Source organism: Procambarus clarkii, chromosome 24 (genome assembly GCF_040958095.1).
Source record: "Procambarus clarkii isolate CNS0578487 chromosome 24, FALCON_Pclarkii_2.0, whole genome shotgun sequence".
In the NCBI taxonomy this organism is placed as follows: Eukaryota; Metazoa; Arthropoda; class Malacostraca; order Decapoda; family Cambaridae; genus Procambarus; species Procambarus clarkii.
This window is the reverse complement of record NC_091173.1, coordinates 30,595,057-30,608,419: the sequence shown is the minus strand read 5'-3', so window position 1 is coordinate 30,608,419 and position 13,363 is coordinate 30,595,057. Positions and strand designations below refer to the sequence as shown.

Genomic DNA, 13,363 nt, shown 5'->3' with positions numbered 1-13,363 from the left:
GTCTGTCTGTCTGTCTGTCTGTCTGTCTGTCTGTCTGTCTCTCTCTCTCTCTCTCTCTCTCTCAATCTCTCTCTCAATCTCTCTCTCACTCTCTCTCTCACTCTCTCTCTCACTCTCTCTCTCTCTTTCTCTCTCTCTCTTTCTCGCTCAATCTCTCTCTCAATCTCTCTCAATCTCTCTCTCTCTCTCTCTCTCTCTCTCTCTCTCTCTCTCTCTCTCTCTCTCTCTCTCTCTCTCTCTCTCTCTCTCTGTCTCTCGCTCAATCTCTCTCTCAATCTCTCTCTCACTCTCTCTCTCTCTCTCTCTCTCTCTGTCTCTCTCTCTCGCTCAATCTCTCTCTCAATCTCTCTCTCACTCTCTCTCTCTCTCTCTCTCTCTCTCTCTCTCTCTCTCTCTCTCTCTCTCTCTCTCTCTCTCTCTCTTTGTCTCTCTCGCTCAATCTCTCTCTCAATCTCTCTCTCTCTCTCTCTCTCTCTCTCTCTCTCTCTCTCTCTCTCTCTCTCTCTCTCTCTGTCTCTCTCTCTCGCTCAATCTCTCTCTCAATCTCTCTCAATCTCTCTCTCTCTCTCTCACTCTCTCTCTCTCTCTCTCTCTCTCTCTCTCTCTCTCTCTCTCTCACTCTCTCTCTCTCTCTCTCTCTCTCTCTCTCTCTCTCTCCCCCCCCCCCCCCCCCAAGGACCCGGCTCTGAGAAGTATCTGAGAAGATACAAGTATCTCCTGTACACATAGACGTAACACTGAACAATGTATCACCACACAGATACAAAAACATCCCAACAGATGACAAACGCGATGCGTGTGTCTCCAAACAAAAGTTGTTCACTATTTGGCTTTATTTAATCCTGGAATACTTTACTATAATTTGTAGGTATTGAAGGTGTAATGTTTGAGACGTAGAAAATACCTCAAGAGAGCGAGCAAAAAACGAAGCTATTAGTGACCCCAGGCTTGTGGACGTGACCCCAAGCCTCATAGATGTGACCCCAGGCTCATAGATGTGACCCCAGGCTCATAGATGTGACCCCAGGCTCATAGACCTGACCCCAAACCTCATAGATCTGACCCCCAACCTCATAGATCTGACCCCAACCTCATAGATCTGACCCCAACCTCATACACCTGACCCCCAACCTCATAGACCTGACCCCAACCTCATAGACTTGACCCCAACCTCATAGACCTGACCCCAGCCTCATAGACCTGACCCCAACCTCATAGACTTGCCCCCAACCTCATAGAGCTGACCCCCAGCCTCATAGACCTTTCCCAACCTCATAGACTTGACCCCAACCTCATAGACTTGACCCCAACCTCACAGACCTGACCCCAACCTCACAGACCTGACCCCAACCTCACACACATGACCCCAACCTCACAGACCTGACCCCAACCTCACAGACCTGACCCCAACCTCACACACATGACCCCAACCTCACAGACCTGACCCCAACCTCACAGACCTGACCCCAACCTCATAGAACTGACCCCCAACCTCACAGACCTGACCCCAACCTCATAGACCTGACCCCAACATCATAGACCTGACCCCCACCTCACAGACCTGACCCCAACCTCATAGACCTGACCTCCAACCTCACAACCACGTATCAAATGCATTCAAACTTCAAAGGTTTACCACCAGACTAGTACCCGGGCTGAGAGGTATGAGCTACGAGGAGAGACTACGGGAATTAAACCTCACGTCGCTAGAAGACAGAAGAGTCAGGGGGGGATATGATCACTACATACAAGATTCTCAGAGGAATTGATAGGGTAGATATAGACAGGCTATTTAACACAAGGGGCACACGCACTGAAAGATAAACAAAGCAGTATTAATGTTCTAGAAGTAATCTTGGTGTAAGACCTTACCGTCTTGAAGAAGTCTTAATGAACAATTAACTTTAACGACAGCAAGTGAAGTGAGAGGTTGGATAACAAGGACCTTCCAAACAAGGGAGGCCAGACCAATAATGGGACCTTTCAAGACACCTCTCTAGGGTGGAATCCTAGAGAGCAGTCTAGGATTCTAAACAGTCTCCGTGGTGCAGTGGTAAGACACTCGCCTGGTGTTCCGCGAGCGCTATGTCATGGGTTCGTATCCTGGCCGGGGAGGATTTACTGGGCGCAAATCCTTAACTGTAGCCTCTGTTTAACGCAACAGTAAAATGTGTACTTGGTTGTAACAAGGATTCTTCGCGGCGGGGATCGTATTCCAGGGACTTGCCCGAAACGCTACGCGTACTAGTGGCTCTACAACCATGTAACAACTCTTGTATATATCTCAAAAAAATAAAAAAAAGAATATTGTTGCACACTAACAGTGCCATTCAAAGCTGGAGCGACTCCTGAACCCTAGAAAGAATGCACAGGTATTTTCCTGCTAGAATCCAATCTGTCGAAAACTGTTAGGAAGCATTAAAAACGTTCATTCTGTGTTCTTTAAGAGCGCAGACGATAGGTTATCTTGAGGTTATCTTGAGATGATTTCGGGGCTTAGCGTCCCCGCGGCCCGGTCCTCGACCAGGCCTCCACCCCCAGGAAGCAGCCCGTGACAGCTGACTAACACCCAGGTACCTATTTACTGCTAGGTGAACAGACGAATCAGGGGGTGAAAGAAACTCTACCTATTTGTTTCCACCTACACCGAGGATCAAACCCCGTACCTCAGAACTACGAACACCGAGCGCTGTCTACTCAGCCGCCAGGCCCCGTAAGAGAGATACATCATAATTTACACTTGTAAAATACTAACAGAAACTAGTTCCAAATCCGCACAAAGATATACCATCAAACGAGATCAAGAGACATGGCAGGAAGTGCAAAATACCCACCGTTGAAAAGCCCGCCCAAAGAATTGAACCAACATAAGGGCAACAACAAATGTTGGGCGCCACTAGATTTCCCCTCAGTCCCTCGGCACATAAAGGGCAAAACTGACCGACCACTCGGCCAGTTTTCCCCGCAGTCCCTCGGGCCAGTTTTCTCCGCAGTCCCTCGGCACATAAAGAGCAAAACTGACCGATCGACCACTCGGCCAGTTTTGCCCCGCAGTCCCTCGGCACATAAAGAGCAAAACTGACCGATCGACCACTCGGCCAGTTTTGCCCCGCAGTCCCTCGGCACATAAAGAGCAAAACTGACCGATCGACCACTCGGCCAGTTTTGCCCCGCAGTCCCTCGACACACAAAGGGCAAAACTGACCGACCGACCGCTCGGCGTTAAAAATACAATTTGGTAAACAGCTCCAAAGGGCACTTGATGAACCAGATTGACTCATATGCGTCAGACTTGCGTGCAGCTGCGTCAAACAGCTTGCTTGACCAGGCCGTCGACTATGAAGGCTAGTTCGAGAACGGACCGCGGGAGATATTGATCCCCGACTCCCAGATGGTTTGGTGTTGAGCTATAAGGCCTATCAACCTCTGGAGGGTTATTAAGGCCTATCAACCTCTGGAGGGTTATTAAGGCCTATCAACCTCTGGAGGGTTATTAAGGCCTATCAACCTCTGGAGGGTTATTAAGGCCTATCAACCTCTGGAGGGTTATTAAGGCCTATCAACCTATGGAGGGTTATTAAGGCCTATCAACCTCTGGAGGGTTATTAAGGCCTATCAACCTCTGGAGGGTTATTAAGACCTATCAACCTATGGAGGGTTATTAAGGCCTATCAACCTCTGGAGGGTTATTAAGGCCTATCAACCTCTGGAGGGTTATTAAGACCTATCAACCTCTGGAGGGTTATTAAGGCCTATCAACCTCTGGAGGGTTATTAAGGCCTATCAACCTCTGGAGGGTTATTAAGGCCTATCAACCTCTGGAGGGTTATTAAGGCCAATCAACCTCTGGAGGGTTATTAAGACCTATCAACCTCTGGAGGGTTATTAAGGCCTATCAACCTCTGGAGGGTTATTAAGGCCTATCAACCTCTGGAGGGTTATTAAGACCTATCAACCTCTGGAGAGTTATTAAGGCCTATCAACCTCTGGAGGGTTATTAAGACCTATCAACCTCTGGAGGGTTATTAAGGCCTATCAACCTCTGGAGGGTTATTAAGGCCTATCAACCTCTGGAGGGTTATTAAGGCCTATCAACCTCTGGAGGGTTATTAAGGCCTATCAACCTCTGGAGGGTTATTAAGACCTATCAACCTCTGGAGGGTTATTAAGGCCTATCAACCTCTGGAGGGTTATTAAGGCCTATCAACCTCTGGAGGGTTATTAAGACCTATCAACCTCTGGAGGGTTATTAAGACCTATCAACCTCTGGAGGGTTATTAAGGCCTATCAACCTCTGGAGGGTTATTAAGACCTATCAACCTCTAGAGGGTTATTAAGACTTATCAACCTCTGGAGGGTTATTAAGACCTATCAACCTCTGGAGGGTTATTAAGACCTATCAACCTCTGGAGGGTTATTAAGACCTATCAACCTCTGGAGGGTTATTAAGGCCTATCAACCTCTGGAGGGTTATTAAGACCTATCAACCTCTGGAGGGTTATTAAGGCCTATCAACCTCTGGAGGGTTATTAAGACCTATCAACCTCTGGAGGGTTATTAAGACCTATCAACCTCTGGAGGGTTATTAAGGCCTATCAACCTCTGGAGGGTTATTAAGACCTATCAACCTCTAGAGGGTTATTAAGACTTATCAACCTCTGGAGGGTTATTAAGGCCTATCAACCTCTGGAGGGTTATTAAGGCCTATCAACCTCTGGAGGGTTATTAAGGCCTATCAACCTCTAGAGGGTTATTAAGACTTATCAACCTCTGGAGGGTTATTAAGGCCTATCAACCTCTGGAGGGTTATTAAAGCCTATTAACCTCTGGAGGGTTATTAAGGCCTATCAACCTCTGGAGGGTTATTAAGGCCTATTAACCTCTGGAGGGTTATTAAGACCTATCAACCTCTGGAGGGTTATTAAGACCTATCAACCTCTGGAGGGTTATTAAGGCCTATCAAACTCTGGAGGGTTATTAAGGTCTATCAACCTCTGGAGGATTATTAAGGCCTATCAACCTCTGGAGGGTTATTAAGGCCTATCAACCTCTGGAGGGTTATTAAGACCTATCAAACTCTGGAGGGTTATTAAGACCTATCAACCTCTGGAGGGTTATTAAGACCTATCAACCACTGGAGGGTTATTAAGGCCTAACAACCACTGGAGGGTTATTAAGGCCTATCAACCTCTGGAGGGTTATTAAGACCTATCAACCTCTGGAGGGTTATTAAGACTTATCAACCTCTGGAGGGTTATTAAGGCCTATCAACCTCTGGAGGGTTATTAAGGCCTATCAAACTCTGGAGGGTTATTAAGGTCTATCAACCTCTGGAGGGTTATTAAGGCCTATCAACCTCTGGAGGGTTATTAAGGCCTATCAACCTCTGGAGGGTTATTAAGACCTATCAACCTCTGGAGGGTTATTAAGACCTATCAACCTCTGGAGGGTTATTAAGGCCTATCAACCTCTGGAGGGTTATTAAGACCTATCAACCTCTAGAGGGTTATTAAGGCCTATCAACCTCTGGAGGGTTATTAAGACCTATCAAACTCTGGAGGGTTATTAAGACCTATCAACCTCTGGAGGGTTATTAAGACCTATCAACCACTGGAGGGTTATTAAGGCCTATCGACCTCTGGAGGGTTATTAAAACCTATCAACCACTGGAGGGTTATTAAGACCTATCAACCACTGGAGGGTTATTAAGACCTATCATCCTCTGGAGGGTTATTAAGGCCTATCACCCTCTGGAGGGTTATTAAGACCTATCAACCTCTGGAGGGTTATTAAGACCTATCAACCTCTGGAGGGTTATTAAGACCTATCAACCTCTGGAGGGTTATTAAGACCTATCAACCTCTGGAGGGTTATTAAGACCTATCAACCTCTGGAGAGTTATTAAGACCTATCAACCTCTGGAGAATTATTAAGACCTATCAACCTCTGGAGGGTTATTAAGACCTATCAACCTCTGGAGGGTTATTAAGGCCTATCAACCTCTGGAGGGTTATTAAGACCTATCAACCTCTGGAGGGTTATTAAGACCTATCAACCTCTGGAGGGTTATTAAGGCCTATCACCCTTTGGAGGGTTATTAAGACCTATCAACCTCTGGAGGGTTATTAAGACCTATCAACCTCTGGAGGGTTATTAAGGCCTATCACCCTTTGGAGGGTTATTAAGACCTATCAACCTCTGGAGGGTTATTAAGACCTATCAACCTCTGGAGGGTTATTAAGGCCTATCACCCTCTGGAGGGTTATTAAGACCTATCAACCTCTGGAGGGTTATTAAGATCTATCAACCTCTGGAGGGTTATTAAGACCTATCAACCTCTGGAGGGTTATTAAGACCTATCAACCTCTGGAGGGTTATTAAGGCCTATCAACCTCTGGAGGGTTATTAAGACCTATCAACCACTGGAGGGTTATTAAGGCCTATCAACCTCTGGAGGGTTATTAAGGCCTATCAACCTCTGGAGGGTTATTAAGACCTATCAACCTCTGGAGGGTTATTAAGACCTATCAACCTCTGGAGGGTTATTAAGGCCTATCAACCTCTGGAGGGTTATTAAGACCTATCAACCTCTGGAGGGTTATTAAGACCTATCAACCTCTGGAGGGTTATTAAGGCCTATCAACCTCTGGAGGGTTATTAAGACCTATCAACCTCTGGAGGGTTATTAAGGCCTATCAACCTCTGGAGGGTTATTAAGACCTATCAACCACTGGAGTTAAGACCTATCAACCACTGGAGTTAAGACCTATCAACCACTGGAGTTAAGACCTATCAACCACTGGAGTTAAGACCTATCAACCACTGGAGTTAAGACCTATCAACCACTGGAGTTAAGACCTATCAACCACTGGAGGGTTATTAAGACCTATCAACCACTGGAGTTAAGACCTATCAACCACTGAAGGGTTACAACAGCAGTTTACTATCCAACATAGACATAGACCGGGACAAAAGTAGACTATATGTATACCAATATGCTAAGTATACCTCTCTTGTATATATCCATTAAGTAGACTAGTCCCAATAGTAACAAAATACATAGAAAAAATACATGTAAAACCCTACTAAACGGTTCACATATATCTCGCCAGGTTATCTTGAGATGGTTATCTTGAGATGGTTATCTTGAGATGGTTATCTTGAGATGGTTATCTTGAGATGGTTATCTTGAGATGATTTCGGGGCTTTAGTGTCCCCGCGGCTCGGTCCTCGACCAGGCCTCCACCCCCAGGAAGCAGCCCGTTACAGCTGACCAACACCCAGGTACCTATTTTACTGCTAGGTAACAGGGGCATAGGGTGAAAGAAACTCTGCCCATTGTTTCTCGCCGGCGCCTGGGATCGAACCCAGGACCACAGGATCACAAGTCCAGCGTGCTGTCCGCTCGGCCGACCGGCTTCCTAGGTACCCACTTTTGAAAAAGTGTAAAGTACAATACTCAATATACCAAAAAACGGTCAAAATGAGGAACTTTACAAGGGAAATATGACGATAATTTCAGCTTTAAGAGGTTAAAGGCGCCGAGTTACTTCACGTTTTAATATTAAAGTCTGCCTCCTAGTGTCCCGTTTTCTGTTGATGCTAAGCTTATTTTCTTGGCAAAGACCGTGATGATATTTAAAATTGGGTTTTGGTAGCCAGGAATGGCCTTGTTTGGGTAGGTAGTTCTCTAGTGTTTTCTCGTGTTCTCTCTCTCTGTCTCTCTCTCTGTCTCTGTCTCTCTCTCTCTCTCTCTCTCTCTCTCTCTCTCTCTCTCTCTCTCTCTCTCTCTCTCTCTCTTTCTCTCTTTCTCTCTTTCTCTCTTTCTCTCTCTCTCTCTCTCTCTCTCTCTGTCCGTCTCTCTCTCTGTCTCTCTCTCTCTCTCTCTCTCTCTCTCTCTCTCTCTCTTTCTCTTTCTCTCTCTCTCTCTCTCTCTCTCTCTCTCTCTCTCTCTCTCTCTCTTTCTCTCTCTCTCTCTCTAGCTCATGGTAAGCCTTACCCTACTAGTTTTACACACAGGTGTTTACAGAACCCTATGTGGGCCTACGGGCCGCTCCAAGCAACAGCCTGGTGGACCAAACTCTCACAAGTCAAGCCTGGCCTGCGGGCTCGCGGGGAGAGAGGAATAGAACTCTCGAACACCCACCCTCCCACCTCAGGTAAACTCCAGGTAAACTCCAAACACAGAGACACAAGCCTCCCAAAAATGGTCGGAAAGTTTATCATATTCCCACTACCCCCTACCCCCCCCCTACCCCCTCACCCCCTCCCCCTACACCCATCACCCCCCTCCCCCCTACCCCCCCCCTAACCCCTACCCCCTCCCCCCCCCCCTTCCCAAGGTGACGACACACACGTACTGTATTTTTTTGAATGTTTTTTTCTTTGATTTTTTTTGTCACCCCCTCCCCCCTACCCCTCCCCCCCCCCTCCCTCACCCCTCCCAGATCAGGCAAAAAAATGGGGGGGGGGTGGGGTGGGTGGGGGGGTAAGGATAGTGGGGGGGGGGATAGGACGGGACAGATGGAACAGGAGTGACGTATGGGACAGGTTGGGGAAGGGTAGGGGGGGGGGGGGAGGGGTAAACCCCCCCCCCCCTTCCCCAGTAGAAACACTTGTTTGTTCCTAGGTAGAGAGGGGGGGGGGGAGGGGGGAGGTAGAGAGGGGGGGGGGGAGGGAGGTAGAGAGGGGGGGGGGGGGAGGTAGAGAGGGGTGGGGGGGGGTTGGTAGCAGTCTACGTGTAGCGTGTTGTGTAGATTGGTAGATGAGGTGTGTAGATGAGGAGGTTGGTAGATGAGGATATTGGTAGATGAGGATATTGGTAGATGAGGATGTTGGTAGATGATGTGGTTGGTAGATGAGGATGTTGGTAGATGATGTGGTTGGTAGATGATGAGGTTGGTAGATGAGGATGTTGGTAGATGATGTGGTTGGTAGATGAGGATATTGGTAGATGAGGAGGTTGGTAGATGAGGATATTGGTAGATGAGGATGTTGGTAGATGAAGAGGTTGGTAGATGAGGATATTGGTAGATGAGGATGTTGGTAGATGAGGAGGTTGGTAGATGAGGAGGTTGGTAGATGAGGATGTTGGTAGATGATGTGGTTGGTAGATGATGAGGTTGGTAGATGAGGATGTTGGTAGATGATGTGGTTGGTAGATGAGGATGTTGGTAGATGATGTGGTTGGTAGATGAGGATGTTGGTAGATGATGTGGTTGGTAGATGAGTAGATTGGCAGATGAGGAGATTGGTAGATGAGGAGATTGGTAGATGATATTGGTAGATGATGGTAGATGAGGAGGTTGGTAGATTGGTAGATGAGGAGATTGGCAGATGAGGAGGTTGGTAGATGAGTAGATTGGTAGATGATATTGGTAGATGATGATGGTAGATGAGGAGGTTGGTCTACCTGTTGCTGGGGTCGGGGATCAATGTCCCGCGGCCCGGTCCTCGACCAGGCCTCCACCCCCAGGAAGCAGCCTGTAACAGCTAACTCCCAGGTACCAATTTACTGCTAGGTGAACAGGAGCATCAGGGGGGTAAAAGAAACATTTTGTCCATTTGTTTCCGGCTCCACCGGGGATCGAACTCGGAACCTCAGGACTACGAATCCGAAGCGCTGTCCACCCAGCCGTCAGGCGATTAACCCTAACTTGTCAATCACATGTCAAAATATTTACAATATATTTTAAGATGTTTGGTTGTAGAGGAATTTGCCTCAGCTCTTATCTTATCCTTATCTATAACCAACCTAACCTATCCTATCTTAAACCCAACCTAACCTATCATATCTTAAACCAAACCTAATCTATCTTATCTTAAACCCAACCTAACCTATCTTAAACCCATCCTAACCTATCCTAACTTAAACCCAACCTAACCTATCCTATCTTAAACTTAACCTAACCTATCTTATCTTAAACCCAACCTAACCTATCCTCTCTTAAACCAAACCTAACCTATCATATCTTAAACCAAACCTAACCTATCCTATCTTAAACCAACTTAACCTATCCTATCTTAAACCCAACCTAACCTATCTTAAACCAACGTAACCTATCCTATCTTAAACCCAACCTAACCTATCCTATCTTAAAACAAACCTAACCTATCCTATCTTAAACCAAACCTAACCTATCTTATCTTAAACCCAACCTAACCTATCCTATCTTAAACCCAACCTAACCTATCTTATCTTAAACCCAACCTAACCTATCTTATCTTGACCCCAACCTAACCTATCCTATCTTAAACCCAACCTAACCTATCCTATCTTAAAACCAACCTAATCTATCCTCTCTTAAACCAAACCTAACCTATCCTATCTTAAACCAACTTAACCTATCCTATCTTAAACCAACCTAACCTATCTTATCTTTAACCAAACTAACCTATCCTATTTTAAACCAAATCTAACCTATTCTATCTTAAACCCAACCTAACCTATCCTATCTTAAACCCAACCTAACCTATCTTATCTTAAACCAAACCTAGCCTATCCTCTCTTAAACCCAACCTAACCTATCCTATCTTAAACCAAACCTAACCTATCTTATCTTAAACCCAACCTAACCTATCTTATCTTAAACCAAACCTAACCTATCCTATCTTAAACCCAACCTAACCTATCCTATCTTAAACCAAATCTAACCTATCTTATCTTAAACCCAACCTAACCAGCTTATCTTAAACCCAACCTAACCTATCCTATCTTAAACCCAACCTAACCTATCCTATTTTAAACCCAACCTAACCTATCCTATCTTAAACCAACCTAACCTATCTTATCTTAAATCAACCTAACCTTTGCTATCTTAAACCCAACCTAACCTATCCTATCTTAAACTTAACCTAACCTATCCTCTCTTAAACCAAACCTAACCTATAATATCTTAAACCCAACCTAACCTATCCTATCTTAAACCAAACCTAACCTATCTTATCTTAAACCCAACCTAACCTATCTTATCTTAAACCAACCTAACCTATCCTATCTTAAACCAAATCTAACCTATCCTCTCTTAAACCTAACCTAACCTATCCTCTCTTAAACCCAACCTAACCTATCCTATCTTAAACCCAACCTAACCTATCCTATCTTAAACCCAACCTAACCTATCCTATCTTAACCCATTCTAACCTATCCTATCTTAAACCAACCTAACCTATCCTATCTTAAACCAAACCTAACCTATCCTATCTTAAATCCAATCTAACCTATCTTATCTTAAACCAAACCTAACCTATCCTCTCTTAAACCCAACCTAACCTATCCTATCTTAAACCCAACCTAACCTATCTTATCTTAAACCCAACCTAACATATCCTATCTTAAACCCAACCTAACCTACCCTATCTTAAACCCAACCTAACCTATCCTATCTTAAACAAAATCTAACCTATCTTATCTTTAACCAACCTAGCCTATCCTATCTTAAACCCAACCTAACCTATCCTATCTTAAACCAAACCTAACCTATCCTATCTTAAACCAAATCTAACCTATCTTATCTTAAACCAAATCTAACCTATCCTATCTTAAACCAAATCTAACTTATCCTATCTTAAACCCAACCTAACCTATCTTAAACCAACCTAACCTATCCTATCTTAAACCAAACCTATCCTAACACACAGAAATCACAATAGCTTGATGCATCAAATGAACAAATCCACAAGGGCCGTGACGAGGATTCGAACCTGGGTCCGAGAGGTTAATGAAGTAAGGGCGAAGAGGTAGAATAGCCTATTGGAAGAGCTCAGGTGCATGGGGGGAGTTGTGTAAAAACCTGGTTGGTGTCTCGGAGAGGCTGCAGGATCCGTGGTAACTCCAGTTAACTTCCCGGTTGCAATTCTGTTGACCATGTCGTAAGTTCAGTCGATTAAGGTCTGGGATGCTCTCAGACGCAGGTTCGAGCCCTCCTCACGGCCCTTTGTGGATTTCTTCATCTAACCTATCCTATCTTAGACCAAACCTAACCTATCCTTCCTTAAACTATCCTAACCCAACCACAAGATAACCTAACCTAGCCTAACCCGACCACAAGATAACCTAACCTAACCTAACCCAACCACAAGATAACCTAACCTAACCTAACCCAACCACAAGATAACCTAACCTAGCCTAACCCAACCACAAGATAACCTAACCTAACCTAACCCAACCACAAGATAACCTAACCTAGCCTAACCCAACCACAAGATAACCTAACCTAGCCTAACCCAACCACAAGATAACCTAACCTAACCTAACCCAACCACAAGATAACCTAACCTAGCCTAACCCAACCACAAGATAACCTAACCTAGCCTAACCCAACCACAAGATAACCTAACCTAGCCTAACCCAACCACAAGATAACCTAACCTAACCTAACCCAACCACAAGATAACCTAACCTAACCTAACCCAACCACAAGATAACCTAACCTAGCCTAACCCAACCACAAGATAACCTAACCTAGCCTAACCCGACCACAAGATAACCTAACCTAGCCTAACCCAACCACAAGATAACCTAACCTAGCCTAACCCGACCACAAGATAACCTAACCTAGCCTAACCCAACCACAAGATAACCTATCTTATGTTTGTCTAATTGGTAGTTTTATCAATTAACAATCGATGATACGTACCTTCTGCCTGCCAGGAATATACCTGAAGAGGGTTTCACGAGTACTTGTACACTAGGCCTATACATCACACAGTTAGGCCTACCTGAAAAGGATGATACAAATGATGAGTTAATGAAGAAGCCTGATAGTTTTATCTCAATCCACCAATACGTAAAAAATGCGACGTATATATATATATATATATATATATATATATATATATATATATATATATATATATATATATATATATATATATATATATATATCCCAGGTACCTATTTACCTGAGAGAGAGAGAGACAGAGAGAGAGAGAGAGAGAGAGAGAGAGAGAGAGAGAGAGAGAGAGAGAGAGAGAGAGAGAGAGAGAGAGAGAGAGAGAGAGAGAGAGAGAGAGACAGAGAGAGAGAGAGAGAGAGAGAGACAGACAGACAGACAGACAGACAGACAGACAGAGAGAGAGAGACAGAGAGAGAGAGAGACAGAGAGAGAGAGAGACAGACAGACAGACAGACAGACAGACAGAGAGAGAGAGACAGAGAGAGAGAGAGACAGAGAGAGAGAGAGACAGAGAGAGAGAGAGACAGACAGAGAGGAAGATATGAGGAAGATAAGATGGACACTGAGACATACTGGCCGGCTAGAGAAAGGAGAGGGGGGGTGTGCTGGGGTGGGGGTGAGGGGGGGGGAGAGTCAATGACCCCACCACACACACACACACACACACACACACACACACACACACA

General features: G+C 45.2%; 2 protein-coding genes across 3 annotated transcripts in view; both read right to left on the bottom strand.

The window, feature by feature from the left end:
- Positions 1 to 13,363, bottom strand: part of LOC123770465 (uncharacterized) — a 99,290-nt gene that overhangs the window by 53,824 nt on the left and 32,103 nt on the right. The window contains exon 2 of one of the 2 annotated variants that reach the window (XM_069330764.1): positions 12,639 to 12,720. The exons of the other annotated variant lie outside the window; for it this stretch is intronic. The gene's annotated coding sequence lies outside the window, so the exon portion shown is untranslated. The remainder of the gene's footprint in view (positions 1 to 12,638; positions 12,721 to 13,363) is intronic. 2 annotated transcript variants of the gene reach the window in all.
- LOC138368005 (msx2-interacting protein-like) overlaps positions 1 to 13,363 on the bottom strand; it is a 70,195-nt gene that overhangs the window by 35,745 nt on the left and 21,087 nt on the right. The window lies entirely within an intron of this gene.